The following is a 20,799-nucleotide window of genomic DNA, read 5'->3' on the forward strand; positions in this document are numbered from 1 at the left end:
CAAGCACTTTAAGCTGCCTTGATGTGAATTTGTTTTGAATCTGCAAGGTGAAAATCTTTGAGATACTTTAAAACTTGAGCACATAACTTATGAAATTTTTTATTTCATATTTTTGTGGCAAGTGGCAAAAAAGAGTGAAATGTTTATTTATATGTCAGCAAATGTTATATTGGAAACTAAAACGCATGTTGCACTTGAAACTGTTGAACCAAATTGGCTTCTATCATTAGTGGCTTAAAGTAGTTTATTTACTTTAATTCGGTTTTTCCGAACTACGAGAATATTTTTTACAGTTAAACTACTAATATATGTTTCTGTTTATCAAAAGCTGTTATTGATAATAAAATACAATTTTGTCAAATAAATATTTTGTTGATGCTTTTCATAGAATTCATAGAATATTAATGTATTGCATTTATATTATAATTGATAGCTCAAGATAATAGTGAGTTTCACTAAACGCTTTTATAATGTCAAAAAAAAGTTTAACAAAAACTGTTTATATGAAACTTAATTCCATACAAAGTCTAATGACATTCATGGAAAAAATATAGCTTGAAGTTCACAATTAATGACAGCAATTTAAGTGCATTTTTGTATATTTTGTTTTTTGATTAAGTTATTGGTCAAGGTGCCATTGAAGTGACAAAGACAACATAAAATACTGGCTAGATAATCTTTTTGAATAAATTGCTGACAAAGCGATGTTAAAAATACAAACTATATATAATCTTTTATACACATGCGTTTTTGTTCAATTTATGTTAATAAAGTAATTTAAAACTATTAAATTACATAGCTCGTTTTACTTTAAACAATTTGTGGCACACGACTTTATTAGCTTCAGTACATTACCGAATATAACATATAATATAAACAAAAATATATCTTTAATATATTTGTGAACCTAAATTGAGTTTTTCTTTAAATGCTCGTAATATGTCAACATTGAATTTGAGCTTCAAATATTTTAATATTAATTGGGTCAATACCAAAAGTTTAGGTATTATAGAAATAAAAATCTACTGAAAAACTAAAAACTGTGGTGTAATTTAATAGACAAACCTGAACCTATGTTCGTTGCTTGAAAAATTATAAATAATGAATTTTGAAAACACATCGGAGAGAATATTTGCAGCTTAAAAGTACTGAGAATAGCGATACATCCAAAATATTATATATCATAAAGAATAACACATTTAACCAAAAAAAAAAAACAAATGAATTAGAGCTTATAATATTGTAATCATCACTACATAACACAATGGCTATAATGGAGACCGTGGAAATTTTATTCAAAAAAAGAACTTAAAAGAGTTAAAATTATAGTACTCTCAGACAGTCATTCAGTTATCAAAGCTCTCAACAGCTACACATTCACATCAACAGTCCTTACAGAGTATAACAATACACTCAGTCAACTGGCCACCTATAACCAGGTCTCTTTGATTTGGGTACCCGGACATGAAGAACACGAAGGATCAAAATCCAACAAAAAATGGATCCAACAAAAAATCAAAGAATATTGGAATGGAATTAACGGTCTAAATCGCCCCTAAAAATTGTTGAATTTTAACACCAAAAGAGTAAACATCGTTCTCAATCTAAAAAAGAATAGTCTAAAGTCAATTTCTTGTACACTAACAAGCCACTCCACCTGCAATAAACATCTACACAATGGGTATATCCAGCCCAAATATTTGTAGATGCTGCTGCGATGAGGAAGTGTCTATGGAACATTTGATCACTAACTATGATGCATTAGGCCACAGGAGGCCCAAAATTCTAGATGCATGCCAACTAAAGAATGAAGACCTTCAACAGCTCCTTACGAAAGAACTATTTGTTTCCTCGAGATACTGATCTTCTAATTTCAAAGGGGTGCACAATAAATCAAGTTGGTCGCAGTCCATAAATATCTAAGCCTAACTCATAAAACAATATTAATGTATATAATGTATATACATTACATAAACTATACCTCGATTGACATATTTTACCTATGCAATATAGTAGCTTAGAATATTATAACCATAAATATTATATGACAGAACACATTTTACATATGATATGAAACAAGTTGAAGACGTTAGCAAATTAATACAGATTTACTTAATGCAGTATATATATCACTTAATATATATATTGTAATACTATTTATATTAAGAAATATCTTATTTCACAAATGTTTTGACATAAATTTAAGGTATCAGTCACTTAAGTTCAAAATGAATCACTTTACGTATATATAATATTATGATAAGGTAGAAAAAGCTGCATGAAAATACATTGAATTTCGCTACTTTAGTTGAACCATAAAATTTTTTTTTTACTATCTCTTATATGACTTGAGTTAGTCATCATATGTATTATTTGATGATCTACAGCAATTTGGTTTGAATTGGTATTATTCATCAAGATATGGAAATCGTACATATAGGTAATCAGACCATATGTGTTACTTAGGTACTATGAGAGACACAATATAAAAAAACTACGTAATGCAATTAATTTTAGGGCTTCACTGTTTGAGAAATTACTTGTACCAGTTACTTGTATAAAAGTTATTAAAAGCTTTAACTAATTTAATGTTTTACAGACTGGCACCTATACGGAAGCAGTCTGTTGACCATATATTATCTAAGATGTTTTTTTTGTTTTTTAAAAGTATAAAATCTGTATTCGTTATATATATTACTTTGTTATTTGGATACAGACATTAATCAATTACTAATTGCATATTTTCTTATTGACGCCTATTCAAGAAAAGTCTGTTTAGAGAATAAAAAAGTATATCAAGAACAATATACATATAATATATTTTTCTGTTTTTCTTTATTTATTTGTTTTTATTAGATTCAAAATCTGTATTCATTTTAAATATTATTTATTTTGTTGCATGAATACTAACATTAATCAAGCAATATTCTGATATATTCCAATTGATACATATTCAAGAAATGTCTATTTAGAGATTAAACAAAGTCTGTTGAGAAAAAAAACCATAGTTATTTTTGCAAGATTTTAATTCATAAATAGGCAAAGGTTGATTATAACTCCAATACAATGAAACGTAAGCAGTTATCAGATACAAACAGTATTATGGCTATATCCTTTTGCTATATCCCCATAATGTTATATTTCATTTGTTGTTATCATTTCTTAGGTTGAATATAAAAAAGAACATTAATGTTAAACTTCTAAATAACTTTCTTATCACAGCAAAATATAAATTTTTACTATGCATATTTCGTTTAGATACTTATATCATCTATATAGGCTTCTTCCATGAGTCTTTAAGAATACATACGTTAATTTTAAAATTTCTTCAGTTTGCATTTCTTTAAAAAATTCTTTATATTCTTAATTAAAATTTATTGCTCACACTCAACCAATTTTCATTTGGGCGTGAGAAACCAATTTAGGCTGTGAACGGAAATCGAAGCAAATAAAAACTATTAAAATTGCTGATATACGCAAAACCTTGTTCACTAAAAGTCAATGAGCTCAGTTGTTAGTTAAACTCGGTCATTTGCTATTTTAAATACATATAATATTATTTACACGACTTCGTGCAACTTTATTGTGACATGTATGAGAACATTAACTGCAAAGACCACAAAGTACTACCTTACAACCGTACTACCGATTTTGTTGCTTCTGCAATAATTTATTTAAAATTGTTTATTTCTAAAAAGATTTCTGAACTTCCTATGCGCTAAGAAAGCCGTACTCGTCGTCTATCTTTATTTGGTTATCGACTTGACTTTTGCTAAAAAGTCGTTACTTTACCATAAAAACTTAAAATGCTAACAACATTTGTTTTTTTTATTGTTTTTGATTTTTGTTATTTGTGACCCAAGTTGAGAAATGTCAACAATTGTTATTTAAATTTTGTTAAATTTTTTGTTTAAAAATCAATAAACAAAATTGTTTGTTGTAATAGAAAACCGTTACAAAGTAACAAGAAACGTCGAGCAAATTTACATATTTTCCATAAGTTAAAATATCTAAAATAACACAAAGGAATTTGTTGGTATTTATCATCAAAATATAGACATTAAAGAGATATTGGTATTGTCTAAAGCTGAATACACAAGTTTCTGTGATGCATTGCAGATATGCTTGATATGTTAGTTTGTATTCAATAAAAGATAAAACATGTATGCTTTAGCGTTATACGTTATAAGATGGTTAAAAAAAGTTGGGTACTTCGTTAGGTACGGATATCTCTTAAGTTAAATACAATAAAAAATAATAATAAATCTTAAGTATATAACAATGTGTGGGAAAAGCATTTAAAATTCCTATAAATATTTTTATATATCTAATATTATTATCTTTTTATCTAAATAAACAAACCAGCACAAGCAATTAAAAACAGATACTTTAAAAAAGAAAATATGCTGCCTTTTCGGATTTATTTATATAGTTACATTGATATATATTTTTGTAGCAAAATATTTTATTAGAACTTTGAAAACTACATAAACTAAGTAGAAATGTGTAAATATTTTTTCTTGATAACAACAAATTTGAATAATGCAGAAATTGTATGTAGAAACCTTCTATGAAACATTTGCAATATCAAAACTTCTATACAGATAACTATGTACATAAAAGAAACGTCCACTAAAATTTTCTATATACAATCAAGCTTCCATAACTCGAAGTACCATTTATCAAAAAAAAAGGTTCAACTTCGAGTTAAAGAATTTTTTTGACATTGTATATAATATGCTCTCTAAACCCCGTTGCACTTTAGTTAGTTCGAGTTATAGAAAATTCAAGTTATAGAACTTCGAGCTATGGAAATTTGACTGTATTTTATAATTTATATAAGTTGTCTGTGATTCTTATTATTAAATAATAGGCTATGAATGCACCCCGGCCTAAAACATCTATTGTGCGCTTAAAGGCCCAACTAAAACAATTCTAGACTATTTATAAATCTTGTAATTATTGTGGGCTTAATTTCACCTATTTGATTTGGAACTAAGATCCCGCTTCCAAGTTAGTCGAGTCTACGTCTTGCCGCCGCTGGGCAGTTGCATCGCATCATGCCCTTTATGTCCAGGTACCCACGTAAGAGTAACATAGTTACTCGATATTAGGGTATTGAGAAGTTGAAAGCATTCCCAGACCAACTTTGATTGGAATGTAGAGTTTGCTAAAGACTTTAGAGCTGCTTGGCTGTCCGAAAGAATGTATATTTTGGTGCAGCGGGTGCCTCTACGTAGGCATTCTCTCGCTCATAGCTCTAAGACATGGACCGTTATCTGTGGTTAATATACTTCTTTTTTAGATTTCACTATAACTATGTTAAAAAAATAATTCAAATTGCTTATTGGGTTTATTTTCCAATTAATTAATATTAATAAATAAAATAGTTAAAAAGTTTACTTTTTATGTTTATAAATTTTATTTACTGTATCTAATAATACATTTAAAATCGTTCATATTATTTCATATGATCGTTTTTTGGTAATGTGTGTACGTACCTCTAAAGGGGCTTGCAATACACCTCAATATTCAAATACTTCAAAATGTGTATATAAATCTTGAAATTTTGTGGTCAGTTTTTGTTTTATATTAGCATGAAATCGCAAACACTTAACTAAAATCATTTATGTATTTTTTAAACTTCATATATAAAATAGTTTCGAGCTGCATAAATTCGCGCGAGAGGCGTTGAAGCATATCAAAGTATTGTAAAATAGATTATTCCACATTACACAGTCTACCAAATTCATGGGTGTGCATAGCTCTAAATAAATAGCAAATTTTATGCATATATTTTACACTTATCATAAATATAAAAATTTTGACTAATATTAAACCTTTTTTCTATTTTACAGTTGTTGATTTCAAATTTGCATATTAAACGGGTAAGTTGCCACCTTAAAATTGCTGAAAAATGAGAAAAATTAGAAAAATGTATCTTAATTTTAATAAACAAATGTATATCCCATGTGTGCAATATACTAAGTATATGTAGGTTTTTTGTTACATTTTTTAATCAATAAAATTATTTAAACAAACAATTAATCAAATTACAATGCAATCAAACCAATTAGAGCAATAGATTATTTAAAGGAAATAGAACCAGTTTCAAAACTGATTGTGAACCTTGATAATTAGGTATTCTTTCGAAATATAAATCATTCAAAAAAATCACTAATAAAACTTAACTCAATCGATTAGCCTGCATTTTAAGTAATTAAAAGTCATTTATGTTTCTACAAATGCCTTTAACTGTTATTGCTGTAAGATACAAAGAAGTTCAAGATTTTCTTTGCATACATTTTTAGCTTACTAAACCCGCTAAGTTCACTTTCAATTTCTGCCTTTTTAGTGCTTTAACCGAATTTTGACTGTTCATTTGAAACTTGTTTTACAACTGTCGAAATACAAAATAAAATACAAAAAAAAAAAATAAAAACAAATATCTACAATTCATACTCGTTTAACTTTTGGTTACTGACAAGTATATTTTAGGCCACCCCAACCTCAGTGCCCAAAATGTTATGGTTATGGAAGTATCTTTTTGTACGAAATTCATAACAAGTTTAGATTGTTTTTTATTGCTATCCATTTCTGGTGCATAAATTTGAAGAAATATAAGAAATATAAGAAATTTCATTTTTAACGCTCACTTGAAAAGTGAAAAGTCATTAAAAACAAACAAAAAGTCACTTTCAATTGTTGTACAATTATTTCTTGTCAACTTAAGCTTTTTAATTTACATTTAATTTTCAAGATAACGTGGTTATTTAATTATGAAAAATAATAAAATACCCTTTTATAAAATATTTTCTTTTAGATAAATTTTAAAATGCACTCAAAAGTTAATTATTATGACATAATGACAATAAATAGCGTATTATCAAAATTAAAGGTTTAAGTATTTTTTGCCTGTATTGTCAGTGAATTTTATTACACAAAATTTTATTTCATAAATGAAGTATTTAAAATTAGACTAGACTATTATATGTTAGTACTATGCAAAATATTAACTTAGGCTCCTTTACTTGGTTACTACTATTTTACAGAATAGGACGACAAAACTTCGACTCTGCCTAGAAGGAGATAGGACTTTTTGTCGTATGCTTTGTAAGTGTCTAACATAGCTTAGATGCTTAGTATTAAGTACTCCTGAAAGCTTGATTTTCAATTTATGTCATTTGAACTTAAAGCCTTAGTATGTTTTGATTCTAATGAAAACTGTTACTCTTTCCTTATTTTAACAAATGTTTTAATGAAGAATGTCTGGGATTGCTGACGAGATACCTAATGTTATGTTATTGTATATTAAAAACATTATTATTATATGCATTTATATATAGAATAAAATAAAATTATATCTGCCTGAGATAATATTAATATTATATTATCAGATATTAATATCTGCCTGAAACTTTTAACCGTATGCTTTCTGTTTGTAGGCCTTTGATGTGTTCCTTAATTGTGGTATTCTTCGATTAAGGTGAAGGTCTAAATTTATAGTTAAACTGACTCCAAAAGTGTTGTAACAGATATTAAAACTATTAATATCATGTAAAGTATTGAGAAAAGAAGGCACTGGTTTATTCCATATACAAATAATTTCCATAAAACGATTACAGGGAAGACATAAGTTATAGAAATCTGCATTTTCATATATGATTCCTTGATCAAATGTACTTAAACATTAGCTATAACATTGATAGTTAAATAAAATAGGAATTCTATTCGAATATTCTTTAGTTCTCATTTAATTTAAGAAAATATACATCGGGTTGAGATTCAACCGTATACTCTCATTAAAATATAGATTCTTTGATTTTCAGCTTATAGGTGAGTTTTAGGAATTTGTTTAAAAGTCTTTATAACATGGTGGCGACTATTTACAATCTATAAAAACTCACTATTAGTGTTTTTTTATTCGCCTGAATTTGCAATACAATAATCTGGGACCTTACAATTTTCTTTTTTTTTTGTTTGACAGATGACATGTGAGCTCATTATTAGTGAACATTTTATTAATTTTATTAAGATCAGTACTTTATATACTAAATTACAGTGTTTTATGATAGAGACAAACATGTATCATAGACATTAGATAACATTGAATATATTCCGGAATATTCCAAATAGATTATAAAGGAATTACCTATTCAATGTCTTGGTGACCGTTTTCTAACTGGCGTGATAGAAATAAGAAATAAGAAAAGTGAATTTATCGGTTTTCCGCAGTTTAATCTAATGAGTGTTATTCATCTTTATCAACATAATTTTAAAGACATCACAATAGATTAAAAAATGTCTCCGATTCGAAGTTTTACATAAGCACGCATACTCTCAACCTAACATAATCCAATCCTTTGTAAATATACTTGGCCTGATAAAGGTAAGAAAAGTGTATTTATCAATTTTCCGCAGTTTAATCTAATGAAATTTATTCATCTTTTCTACGACAATTGTAAAGACATCATAAAGACACATAATAACTGTCTCCGATTCAAGGTTTTGCAAAAGCACACATCCTCTCAACCTAACATAATCCAATCCTTTGTTAATGTACTTAACACGGTTGCCACTTATGGTACTTTAGTACCAAAATTGGTACTTTTTTTCCGTTTGGTACTCTGGTACTCATGTTCAAAAAATGGTACATTTTTCGGCGACCCAACTTTATTGTGGATATTGTATTGTTTTATACTTTTTGTACATTTTATATAAATTGTATTTTCTTATATAAAAGACAATAGAAAAATTTTGGACCTTTTTTTACAGAAATGGTACCTTTTTAAACCAATTTTGGTACAGAAAAAAATTTTGAAGTGGCAACCGTGGTACTTAATCACAATCTGCTGCTAGAAAATGGTGCATTCACTTTTATTCTAGAAGTCAAGATGCGCTTCTCTCTCTCTGGAAGAAAGAGAGACAAGCAACTGAATGAAACTTTTTAAATACAGTCAAACTTCAATAACTCCAACTTTTATAACTCGAATTTTCTATAACTCAAACTAACTAAAGTGCAACATGATTTAGGGAGCATATTATATACAATGTGATGAAAATTTCTTCAACTCGAAGTCTCCATAACTCGAACCTTGGTACTTCGAATTATGGAAGCTTGACTGTAATTTACTTAATTTACAATGAGAAGTAATATGTCAATACTTAGTTTGATAAAACTGTTTTCGAAATGGATGAAGAAAACAAACATTAAATTTCTACTAAAACACGGGGAACTCATTTTGTCCAACACTATATGTTAACATATATACATATACACATGATGTAATCTCACTAAAACGAGTCAATGTATCTTTTTATTTAAAATTTTTCTTATTAAACTAAAGGTTGTACTGTCACTCCTACCTTTCGATATATCCGCAATTTTGTAAAAAAATCGTAAATTGACTTGAAAGTACAATAAATGACAACATAATTTCGCATACAAATTTTACAGCAATTTGTGGTTATAGCCATTTACGATTCTTGTTATGACTTAATTGGGCAATAAAATTTGATATGTTGAAGAGACAATAACTTCCATCCTTTACATGGACCTCAGTTATAACAAATTGATTATGTGATTATGTGGTTGATCAGTTGATCAGTTGATCACTTGAATAGATTGAACTTTTAATTGCTGATTGCTTGGGAGTGTGGAGTTACTTTCTAACAGTGCACCATCGATTAACCAACGCTGCAATGGACTTTTCAACCAGTTCAATTACACTTACCTTTGAATTTATTGGTCATTCGGCTTTATAAGTCATATTTTTACATATAGTTAAGTATTAGTAGCTTTGCACGTTTTTCTACAATTTCAATTAAACACTTTTTATTTTACATAAAACATGTTTACTTGATACCAGAGGTTACAAGCCATGTGCAATTTAAAGCAATTTGGTGTAATAATTTTTACGCCTTAGCGCAGTAAACTGCAATTGCGTATTTATATATCATAAACACTTACGCATATACATATATAAAGGAAATCTTGTTTATTTAATTGGAAAAACGGATTAAAAAACGCCTTATATATGAACGAGCGACTAAAAGTTGAGTTGTGATTCGCAAATTGCCTGTGGTGACAATTTGCGAAAGTCGTTAAATTTATTATTATTCATGTAGACAAAAGTCTACGATTTTCTTTAAATTTATACTAAAAAAAAAATTATAAAATTAAATTTAAAGGTCAGAAAACTTTTTGATAATCTCTAATAATTTAGATAATGACTAATGAGATAATTAAGCTCTACTTGAGGACTTCTAATAAAGATTTCGATTCAGCTACTTATTATTATTTTTATTATGTTTTTTATGTATTTTTATTATTATGAAAAATTTTAAAACTAAAGCGCAAAAATTAAATTAAGAAACACTAACGAAACATATTAAATCATTAATCAAAAAATTAGCCGCCATTTCCGCCCAGCAAATGTTTCATTTTGCTCAACTAATAAATTAGAAGCCGTCATAAAATGTTGGCCAAAAGCATTTTAACCGTTTTTTAGCCAAAATAGAAAATAACAGTTTACGAGTCATTTAACTCTTTTCACTAACATTAAGCCACATATCCGCATGCTACTGTAATTTAAATACACACCACATTATTCTATTGTGTCTAAGTTGAGTTCATGATATTTTTGAATGTTAGATTTCAAACTGAAATTGCTTGTGGCAACCCTAAGCCAAAGCGGAGGTCATTTAGGCGCATTTTAATTATGTTAACCGCATCAAATACAAAATAACCATTAAATGACGTTTAAAAAATTCAAAAATTACCTTGGCATTGAAACAAAATTATTTTTATATTGTCATTTTAAACTCAACATGTTTTTTTGTTTGCATTTAATTTGGGTTAAATTTGGTTCAAAGTAGTTAATATAAGTAACTAATTAAGTCAGAAGTTTTGTTATGTTGATATAGTGAAATCGTCATCGCCAGTTTAGTTTTGAGTTAATTTTATGCTTACTCGTATTTTTCTAGTATCATTTAGAAGCAAACTGGAGCATTTTGAAGTGATTTTAGTTTCAGGCAAATTTCACTTTTAAACTTGTTTCTCTTTGCACTCAGTATTCAAATGAAGAACAAAATGAAAAAAAAATTTTAGAAAGCCTATTTGTGCAATGGCCTCATTTAGGATTAAAATTAATCAGATTAAGAGATTTAAGAACAGTGAAAAATTGTTAAAAGCAATGCAAATTCGTAATCTCGTACAAGTATTGATTTTTGAAATACAATTGTATTTCAATATCATAAAATGTATTTAATTTTTAATTGAATATTTAAGTGCAAAGTAATTTTTTCCTATCAAAAGTATAATAAAATATTTTCATTTAAAGAAATTAAAATATTAATTATATTTAAAATATAATGAATAATTGGTGTATCTATTATCAAGTAGGATGACCTCACAGGGCAAGGTAAGGAGTTATTATGATCCCTTCTTTAAGATCAGTTCATCAATTCGATATGATATCATATGGTCGTGTATTTGGATAGTTAGATAGTTTTGGAAATGCCGGATATGAGAGTACTGCTTAAGATTTATGAGAACGAAGTAGAAACCAGAAGAAGAAGAGGGCGACCAAGAAAACGATGGAAAGACAATATGCAGCAGGACTTATAAGAAATGAACATAAGAAATTGGAAAAGAAAAGCGAAAAACAGAGAAGATTAGAAGACTGTTGTTAAACAGGCTTAGGTTATACACGGACTGTATAGTCACGGATGATGAAGCGAAGAACAGAGATGAATGGAAGACTGTTGTTAAACAGGCTTAGTTCCTACATGGACTGTATAGTCACGGATGATGTTGATCATGACTTAGTTTTGTAGTGCGACTTGATTTTTTTTTAAAAAAACTTCCAAATCAGTCCAAGGTTAATTTTAAAGTAGAGTTCCTGTTTCTCAGTAGAAAATGAACAACTAATCAAAGTACAGCACACTTTCCGATATAAAACTAACTCCAGATTCTAGTAGTGTACATATTTAATAGCTAGTGGCTTCTGTACACATTCTTAATTCCTTAATATTTGTTACATGTTTATAATAATATGTTTAGACAGCTAAATTTTCTTAATTTCGTGAAAATGAAATTAAGTTAATTTCGAAAGTATTCATACTGCTTCAAATTAAGGAAATCATATGTTTTTTATTTACAAATCGAATGTTAAAAAATACATGTTCCAAACACCATTTGTAACTGGGAAATTTTAAAAGTTAATTATTATAACTATAAAGGATGACATTCAGTAGTTTTATTAGTTTTAGTGAATTTCAGGTATGTGAATTATTATTTTTCACTATATTTTAAATTAATAACAGTTACAGTTCTTTCTCTATATTCAAATTACAAAACTATGCACTACTTTCAAAATATTTCCCCGTTTTATTAAAGTCAACTGTCATTGAGATTTACTTAAAAAAAAATTTTATATTTTCATTATCTCATTATCTTTTGTTTAAAATTTATCTTACGCATAGTCGTATTTGAAATGTCCCTTAATTCCAGCCTTCATTTCAACGAAATTAAGGTCATTTTTCTTAATTTCGTTCTAACCTTAAAACGGAATTTTGTATGCAAAAAACAACTTCATTTCGCTGAAACGAAGATGAAAGCAAGATTTTTGCGAAATTAAGTTATGTCTGTACATAGTAAACCTTTACCAAAAACATCAAATTTAATTGAATCACATAAATATTGAATTGTTTTATCTAACTTTAGTTTTACTTTTGAAATCATATTAATTGATTAATAAATAAATTTAAGTACATTTTCTCTTTAATACTCGTATCTTGGCACAAACACATATCTCTTTTAAAAACTTTATTATACGATAAATATTTTTAATATTAGTAATTTTCTTTTTTAGAAACAGCTTCTGCTTTAATAGTTGCTAATAAACTATAAAATATTAAAAATGTATCTTATTTTTTCACTTCCACTTCATCGGCGATGTTTCAAAAATAGTATCTCAACTCGTCGAAATCCAAATTTTTCAAAAACAAAGCAAAGTTTTTCTCTAACTCCAATTTTGTCAATAATATGCAATATCGAATCTTAATTTTAGAGTCTTATTTCTTCAACAAACAAGATGCTTAGCTAAGTATCTTTTTCGTGTGCAGAGGCTATGTATTATTGTCTTTGTGCCTTTACTTAATCGAAACTGTGCAACTAAACAATTTTATATTTAATTAAGAGTTTAAATGGAAAACTGAAATTTTACTTTAACGTCTTATTGCATATAATAGCAAATTTTGGTAAATTACCAAACTTACAATAAAATTATTTTGTGGTGGCAATTACACAATAAAATTGGTTAGTTGCAATAAAACGTTAGGATCTCTAAACGAAGTGTTGAAATTTTAAAAGTGCTGTGATTGTCAATTAAAGTTAATTTGAGATACTAGTTAAATTTGTTACAAAACTTTTCGTAACATTTTCATGACATCAAAGAATGGTAGTTAATTATCGTATATAACTAAAAATATGTAGATACATGAATACTCGTATAAAGAATCAAATTAGAAAAAAATGGAACATAAATATTAAATACGATTGTAGTATTGTGTATTAAGTTCATATAGGTATAAGTTATAAAATAGTTCATTGCAGTATTTAATCAATACAACTTTGTTTCTGATATCTGATTAATTTATTTGCCAAACAGAAGATTATATGATGTTAATTCTTTCTTACCGAAAGTGACGCATTATATGAGGTATAGTCAGCCAAATTTCAACAAATTAACTAAAATTTTTGTTGCTGTCTTTTCAAGTCAAAACGAACCCTTCTAGAAGATTATTTAGTTTATAACATTAAGAGTAGTTTGTTAACGAAATAATACATATAACTATTTTTTTTACTATTCTTTTGAATATTTCAAATCAATTGATTTTTATGAACTTACATTTTTTTCTACAGAAACTAAGAATATATAGACTGCTGAGAATAAATTTATGAAAAGTAATTCCATATTCTTTATAGAGACAGAATTATAGATATAGGTTCATTACAATATACTCTTATAATTATTTAAATTTACTTTTATAATATAAGAGATTTTATTTTTGGTATATAGCACATATATTGTTCATTTAAGTCGACGTAACAAGACATCCATCTCCGTCTTTCTTCGTGGATGTTTTTGAATATATCCTTAAGCAAAATTATATAGCGCAGTTATTTGTAATAACCTGCATATAAAAATATGTATAACTTAATCATCAAAAATCATTAATTTTGATTAACAACACAATTTTTTTGAATTTATTCGAAATCTGCAATTTGACTAAAATTTAATAACTCATTTAACTAGTGGAAAGCTGATGTCTAATTACTAGCTTTAAAATTGAAAATTGAAAGTGTAATAAAATAATTTTTATTCAATACTTTTCATATATTGCTATATATATTTTTTTTCAAAATATACAAATATTTTTTAATTTTAATCTTTTTTCTTTTTTTAATTTTATCACCGATGACGAAAGTTAAATAAACTTTAAGCTGAATATTGCGAAACAGCCTTTATCAGTTTCTTGAAATATTTCGTTACGCTGCCAAAGGTGATAAAATGTGCAAATATATTTTAGCAGTAAATAATATGAAAAATGTATACACTATTTCATTTGTCATTTAATTTGCTGTTAACAGAAATTATCTGCAGTTTATGCCAATAACCTAAACTGAAAACGTGATAAATTGAGAAAAACACAAACCCGCCACAGGAAAATCATGTATAGCAAGCAAGTGGCAATATAAGTAGATACATCAATGTCGAATTTAGCAGCGCCAAGCTGGCTTTTCCAATGCACATAAAAACGTTACTTTAATTACAGTGACAATCACTTGAAGGAATGCTTATAACGATACGCATTTGTGTATCGCACAATTCAAATATCAATTTAATAAAAAAAACATCTAAAATTGAAAAATGCATCAAACAATTTGACAATTAAATGCATTTCGTACAAAAAGTGTTAGCGACACAAACGCATCTTAACTTCAAAACCAATTTTGGTAAAATTAGTTAGTGAGTGAGTGGTCACTGAAAAGTTGTTATGAAAGTGATAAAAGTATCTACTATATACATAAAAGAAATATTTATGCAATGTATTTTAGACATATATCTTTCTTTTTTAATTTTATAAGTTTCATATCAAATATAGAAAATAATAGGTTTTTTAGGATGATTTTTTTATAATTGAACCCTTTTGGTTTTTATCTAAAATTTTTTTTATTATTATTCGTAAATAATTTTTTAATTCTGCTAGTACCAAGAGTTGAAATCGTGCCCTACCAAATTTGAAGCTTAGAGTCAGTGTTCATTAGCCAACTGATTCAAAGCCGTACTTGACTTGTATGTTCGCACTTTTTTCTGGAGTTTTGTTAATTTGCTGTGAGAGTTTATTAACAAATTCACCAGCTGTACAATAATTGAATTAATTAATCATATTATTTTTAATCGTTAAATTTCAATATTATTTTGTTTGTAGAAGCATTATTTTTTGCATATTATTCTTTCATATGTATGAAACCTAATTTAGGAACGTAATATGGAGAAAGTCAAAATAATGTTACCATACATTTTTAATATAAGTTGTAATATAATGTCAATTAAGACTAGAGTGACTATTATATTTAATAGAAACTAGCATATTTGATAGAGAGGTTTCGAAAAAAAATGAACTACAACAAAAAATTTCATTTTAAATCATTTTAATTAATTGAATTTTTAGCTGACCATACAGTTGTTTGATCAACCATGCACAAAAGATCAACCATGGTCGTAGTGCTTCGCTCCGTAGGGAGCTGGTATCTTGTTTATTCCTTCCGCTGTTTGATATTTAGACCTGGATATTTTATACTCTTTGCTTTAATTATATTCATTTACAAGAACTGTAAACTAATTGCAAAATTTTCGAATAATAATTTCGAATCTTATAGAAAACTGGCAATAATGTAAAAATCCTCCAACCTATATTCCTACACATAGCAACGTTTCATATAATCCGAATCTGGCAAGCCAACAAAGTAATAAATAATACGTATAACCAAAATTCATTATTTATATTTACGAAAATATATAAATCTAATATATAATTATATAGGTATATATATATCTGCTTAATGACGTCCATAACATTCTACAATATATCAAGTTTAAATGTGTCCAACTAAAAAAATGAACATTAAATATTTTTTGTTACTTAAGAATAAAAAACCCAAACGTGCCTTAAAGAATCTTCTTTTTAAATGTCAAAAACTTGTAAGATGTATAATTATCAGCACGTTTCATCTCGGTAGCATATTTTAACAACCAAAGTAATTATCATTTAAAAATATAAATTAAATTTTTATAAACTTGGTATTGAAAATTGTTTTGTTTCATTTATTTTTTCTTCTTATTTTAAAGATGATATTGAGTCGGTTAAATTAACAATGTAATCCTTGAGTATTTCAGCTCATCATGATTCTGTAAATTTAAATAAATGCCAAACCGCACCTTAGGCGAAAAAACTATATTTTATAAAAATAAGCAATAAGTATTGTAGCATGAGTAATAAGTTTTTATTATAAATTTACCGGTTATAATTTTTATATTTTTGATATTTATTTTTGGTTATTGTGTAGGTAAATTAAAATGTCAAAAGATTGTAGAAAAAAGGTATTCTCAAGGTTGGTGAGAAATAACTTATATGCTGAAATTACTCAGATGAACTGATTTGGACTTAAAATAATTGAATTATGAGTAAACAGAGTTGTATGTGTTACTGTAACCAACAATTTTTTTCCTTTATATTAATAATGTTATTAAATTAAAAAAATATAAAACCGTATTATTTTAATTTATATTTTATTTCATCATCTACTTTTACAATCCATTACGAGACAGAGCTTCCTTCACAGTGTTTCTTTAATATAGACAGTTAACGGCCTTAATTTCGTAATAAAATCAACTTCTATTGCATCCAGTTATTGATTTTAGTCTTCTCATTTACATTTAATAGGACCCATTAATATAATTTATTCGATTTTTATCTGAAAACTATAATAAAAACACCTTAAGATTGAACCGATCAAAAAATAAATAAAAGATAGAAGTGATAAGTGATAAGAATCACTTATTGCTTAGTCTGATGAAGTGATAAACAATAATTCAGTCAAGGGTTTGAGAGTGGTTATGAACAAACCTCCCAGTTAATAGAGAGTAAAAAGCTCAAGTGCACAGACTTAACTGGACTTAACATAATAATTATTTTTCCTAGCCCAATTTGACAGAAATTATATATATAATATTTATTTAAAGTCAAACATGATAAAAAATATTAAAAATAAAAAGATGCAAATACTAATCAAATAAAACAAGAACAATTTCAATTTTGGATTAATTGAATGTTCTAGCTGTTTTAGATATTGTTTATTACTAAACATCAGTAAGTAGTCTGTAGAAATATTTTTCTATATAATTTCTCCTTTAAGGCTCTTCGTACGTACAAGAGATAAATTTTAACTCTGCCTAATTTGAATTAATTTTTGTTAATGATAAACTTGAATTGTTTCCATTATATTAATGTGCAGTAGAAATACCTAAACCATCAAGATCTTTTGGGGAGCGTTCCTGAAGCCTCGACTAAATCGAACTTTTTACTTAAAAACGGAAACAAATATTTATAACAAATACTTTTTGGAAAAGACATGCGTTATATATAACTTGTATTATAATATTTATTGCTTTTATTATAAATTTTTTTATTAATACTACTTTTTATTTATTATTTTTTGTCTTACCAATTTACATTAAATAAATAATTCTTTACTTTACCTTTTTACATGATCATATCTTGTACTTTATAATAATCGAATAACATATAATGGACACCAATTACTTAAAAAACTAAAGCACGTAGTCGTATATATCTTGCGGACAAAAATAATGTCATTCCTTCTCTAAAATCAGAACAGTTTATTATATATAAACTGTTGTACTAGTGTGCTGAATAAAGATTCCTATTAACATTTGTTATATATAATTAAGAATAAACTATTTTCTGAACCAGTTTCAGTAATAATTAAGATTTTAATGTTACTTTAAGTTGCATTTAAAATATTTTAATTATAACTGTTGGGTTATAAATTTCAAAAATAAGGAAGGCCATCTTTCTTTTAATTGTGCTCATAAATCTATACGTATCTTAAAATGCACAAACTCGTATATGTAAAAACTACAGATACTGTTGCTGTGTACCACGATGATAATTCTTTCAACTTTTTTTCTGTGATCAAGGTCAAAATTATGACAACAAACATAACAACAACAATACTTTATAGCTGAAATTAAAAAAAAATATGAAAAAAAAATATGTAAGCAAGTTAAGATACTCGTGATTTCTTGGCAGACATCAAGTCACAACCTCTTCGAATTTCGAATGTTGTTGCTGTTGCATTATTATTAAAACATTATTTAAAATACTTGTTTCAATTTATTTTTACATTCAAGTTTTTAACAATTTATCTCTTGTATTAATATTTGTTTAAATATTTCTGAACAATAGTTGATAAAATTCCTGATGCGGTGCAACACTTATAAACGTAGTTAACATAGCTGAAATAGAAAGAGAATCAAATCGTCCTTAATTAACGAAATAAACTATTTTTATTCCACATTCCTCGTATCATCGGATTGAAAATTCGCATATTAGAACCAGCGGAACGCATTGATGAATGTATAGGTAAAGGAATTATACGCTGCAACCCGAATCTAGATAAGCCTGAATAATGGCACAAAAAATGTTCTAGTGTCACCACTTCAAGCACCGCCAAACGATTCATATCATTCTATAGCCCTTCTAACCATTCTATAGAAAACATGGTATGGAGAAGAAAAATGTTGAATCTTGAGGGTAAAAATATCTTTCTAAATTATATTTATAGTAACTTTTATACAAAGTAGTAGAAACTACAAAATTGAATTCTTGATGAAAATTCAATTCGTTTATTTTTACTATTGATAACAGTTAGTTATTTCACAGATTCTAAGAATCTAGCATATGTTATCTTCTACACTATTTACAGTACAGAATGCTCAATAAATAAACTTAAATCACTAGTTAAGTAGTGCTTTTTCACATAATGAAGAAAGCAATGATTCTGGAGTTAGTATAACCAATGAGACTAGAATATTATGATTATATTCAATGGCATCCAGAAAAGTGTGGTTATACTTAAATTGATCATAGAAGTTATTAAGACAAAGAATGTCGCATTATATCTTAAGAATCTATAAAAATTGTTCGAGAAGTTGTGAATAAAACAAACATAACAATCATATTAGTCAAGAAGATCGTCTATAAGAATTTACGAACGCATGAGTTCTTGTAGCTTTTGTTAGTTCTCTGATCTGTTGATCTATATTTTCTTTTTTAGTACAAGCGGTTTAATTCATAGCACTATCTTGTTAAAACCATATGTGTCCTTTGTCTCTTCATAAGATCGGTATGAATACTGTAGTCTTATTTTGTAACGCTCATCATTAGTCATAACACCTGTACCGTTTTTAGTATAATTTGAATCTGCCTTAGATGAGTTGGTGATTTTTTTAACAAAACCTAAGTATTTCCACAGTGGGGCACACTGGAATGAACCAGAGGGGTTTAAATTAGACCCCTCTTTTGGCGAGACAGTTGTTACTTATATTGTATTCGTAACAATCATACCTTGATATTCAGAAAATTATTAATAATAATAATTAATAAATAATAATAAATGATAATAAAATAATTAATAATTATAAGAATTCGGTTTAAACAGAAAGTCTATGACATTGCTGCAGATCTTCACAAAAAAAATGAAATCTCTCTTTTTATCATGATACGTTTAGATTTGAGTTCAGTTCTTATCGAAATTACTAAGATACGAAAAATATGATTGTTTGCCATTTTTAATTATAAATAAATATTAATGCTGAAAATAATATCTTCAACATAGAAGTCAAATATATTCATGAAATCCATGCGGAACTAAATACAATGCAAATTTATACTAACATACCAACATGTATTACTAAAAACTATTAATTATAAAACAACTAACAATCTTTTAATATTTTTAAAGTATGCCTAATAATTTTTATAAAAGTTCCCCTTAAAAAGACATTGTTTTATTGTAATATATTAAATCTAAATATATATTAAAAACTTGTTTTATCAATTTAAAAGATTTACGTTCTTCTCTGTATAATTAATCATTATTTTTAATGGTTTAACTTTCAAAATATTATTATTAATCATTCAAAAAATTCAAACATATTTTTCCTATGTATATCTATAGCACATTGTATCTATAACAAAAGTATAAAACTATTTGGTAAAATAAATAACTTTCCTTCCACCACTTTCATGATCTAACTTCAATGTCAAACAAAAATTTTTGTTTGAAAAAATCATGATTGCAATACCTTTTAAAATTATATAAAATGTACCACTAATTACTAAAACCAAAATATACGAAATAATTACTAAAGTCCAGTACTGCAATAAGTAAGCAATACAGTAGTACAGCAGTACAGATTTGTGGATGTCAATGGAACTTCTAAAAAAATTTAATGATGTAATTGTCATATTTATTAACAAAAGGAAACCGAGTGCTGATTACTCTTTTTTTATGAAACAATAGCACCAACTGATTTTTGCATCATTTCAGATTGTTTCATGTAATAATTAAGATACAAAAAATTTATTACTTTGCTTAAAGTCGCGCTTCAAAAAATGGCACGAAAAATGAAATAAAAGCAAACT

The 20,799-nt window shown here is 26.9% G+C and overlaps 1 protein-coding gene across 5 annotated transcripts in view; it reads left to right on the forward strand.

Moving 5' to 3' along the window:
* LOC119671269 (zinc finger CCCH domain-containing protein 13-like) overlaps window positions 1–20,799 on the forward strand; it is a 379,289-nt gene that overhangs the window by 321,589 nt on the left and 36,901 nt on the right. For 2 of the 5 annotated variants that reach the window (XM_038081818.1, XM_038081822.1), the window contains exon 3: window positions 5,859–5,888. The exons of the other annotated variants lie outside the window; for them this stretch is intronic. The gene's annotated coding sequence lies outside the window, so the exon portion shown is untranslated. The remainder of the gene's footprint in view (window positions 1–5,858; window positions 5,889–20,799) is intronic. 5 annotated transcript variants of the gene reach the window in all.

Source organism: Teleopsis dalmanni, chromosome 1, assembly GCF_002237135.1.
Source record: "Teleopsis dalmanni isolate 2A chromosome 1, ASM223713v2, whole genome shotgun sequence".
NCBI lineage: Eukaryota > Metazoa > Arthropoda > Insecta > Diptera > Diopsidae > Teleopsis > Teleopsis dalmanni.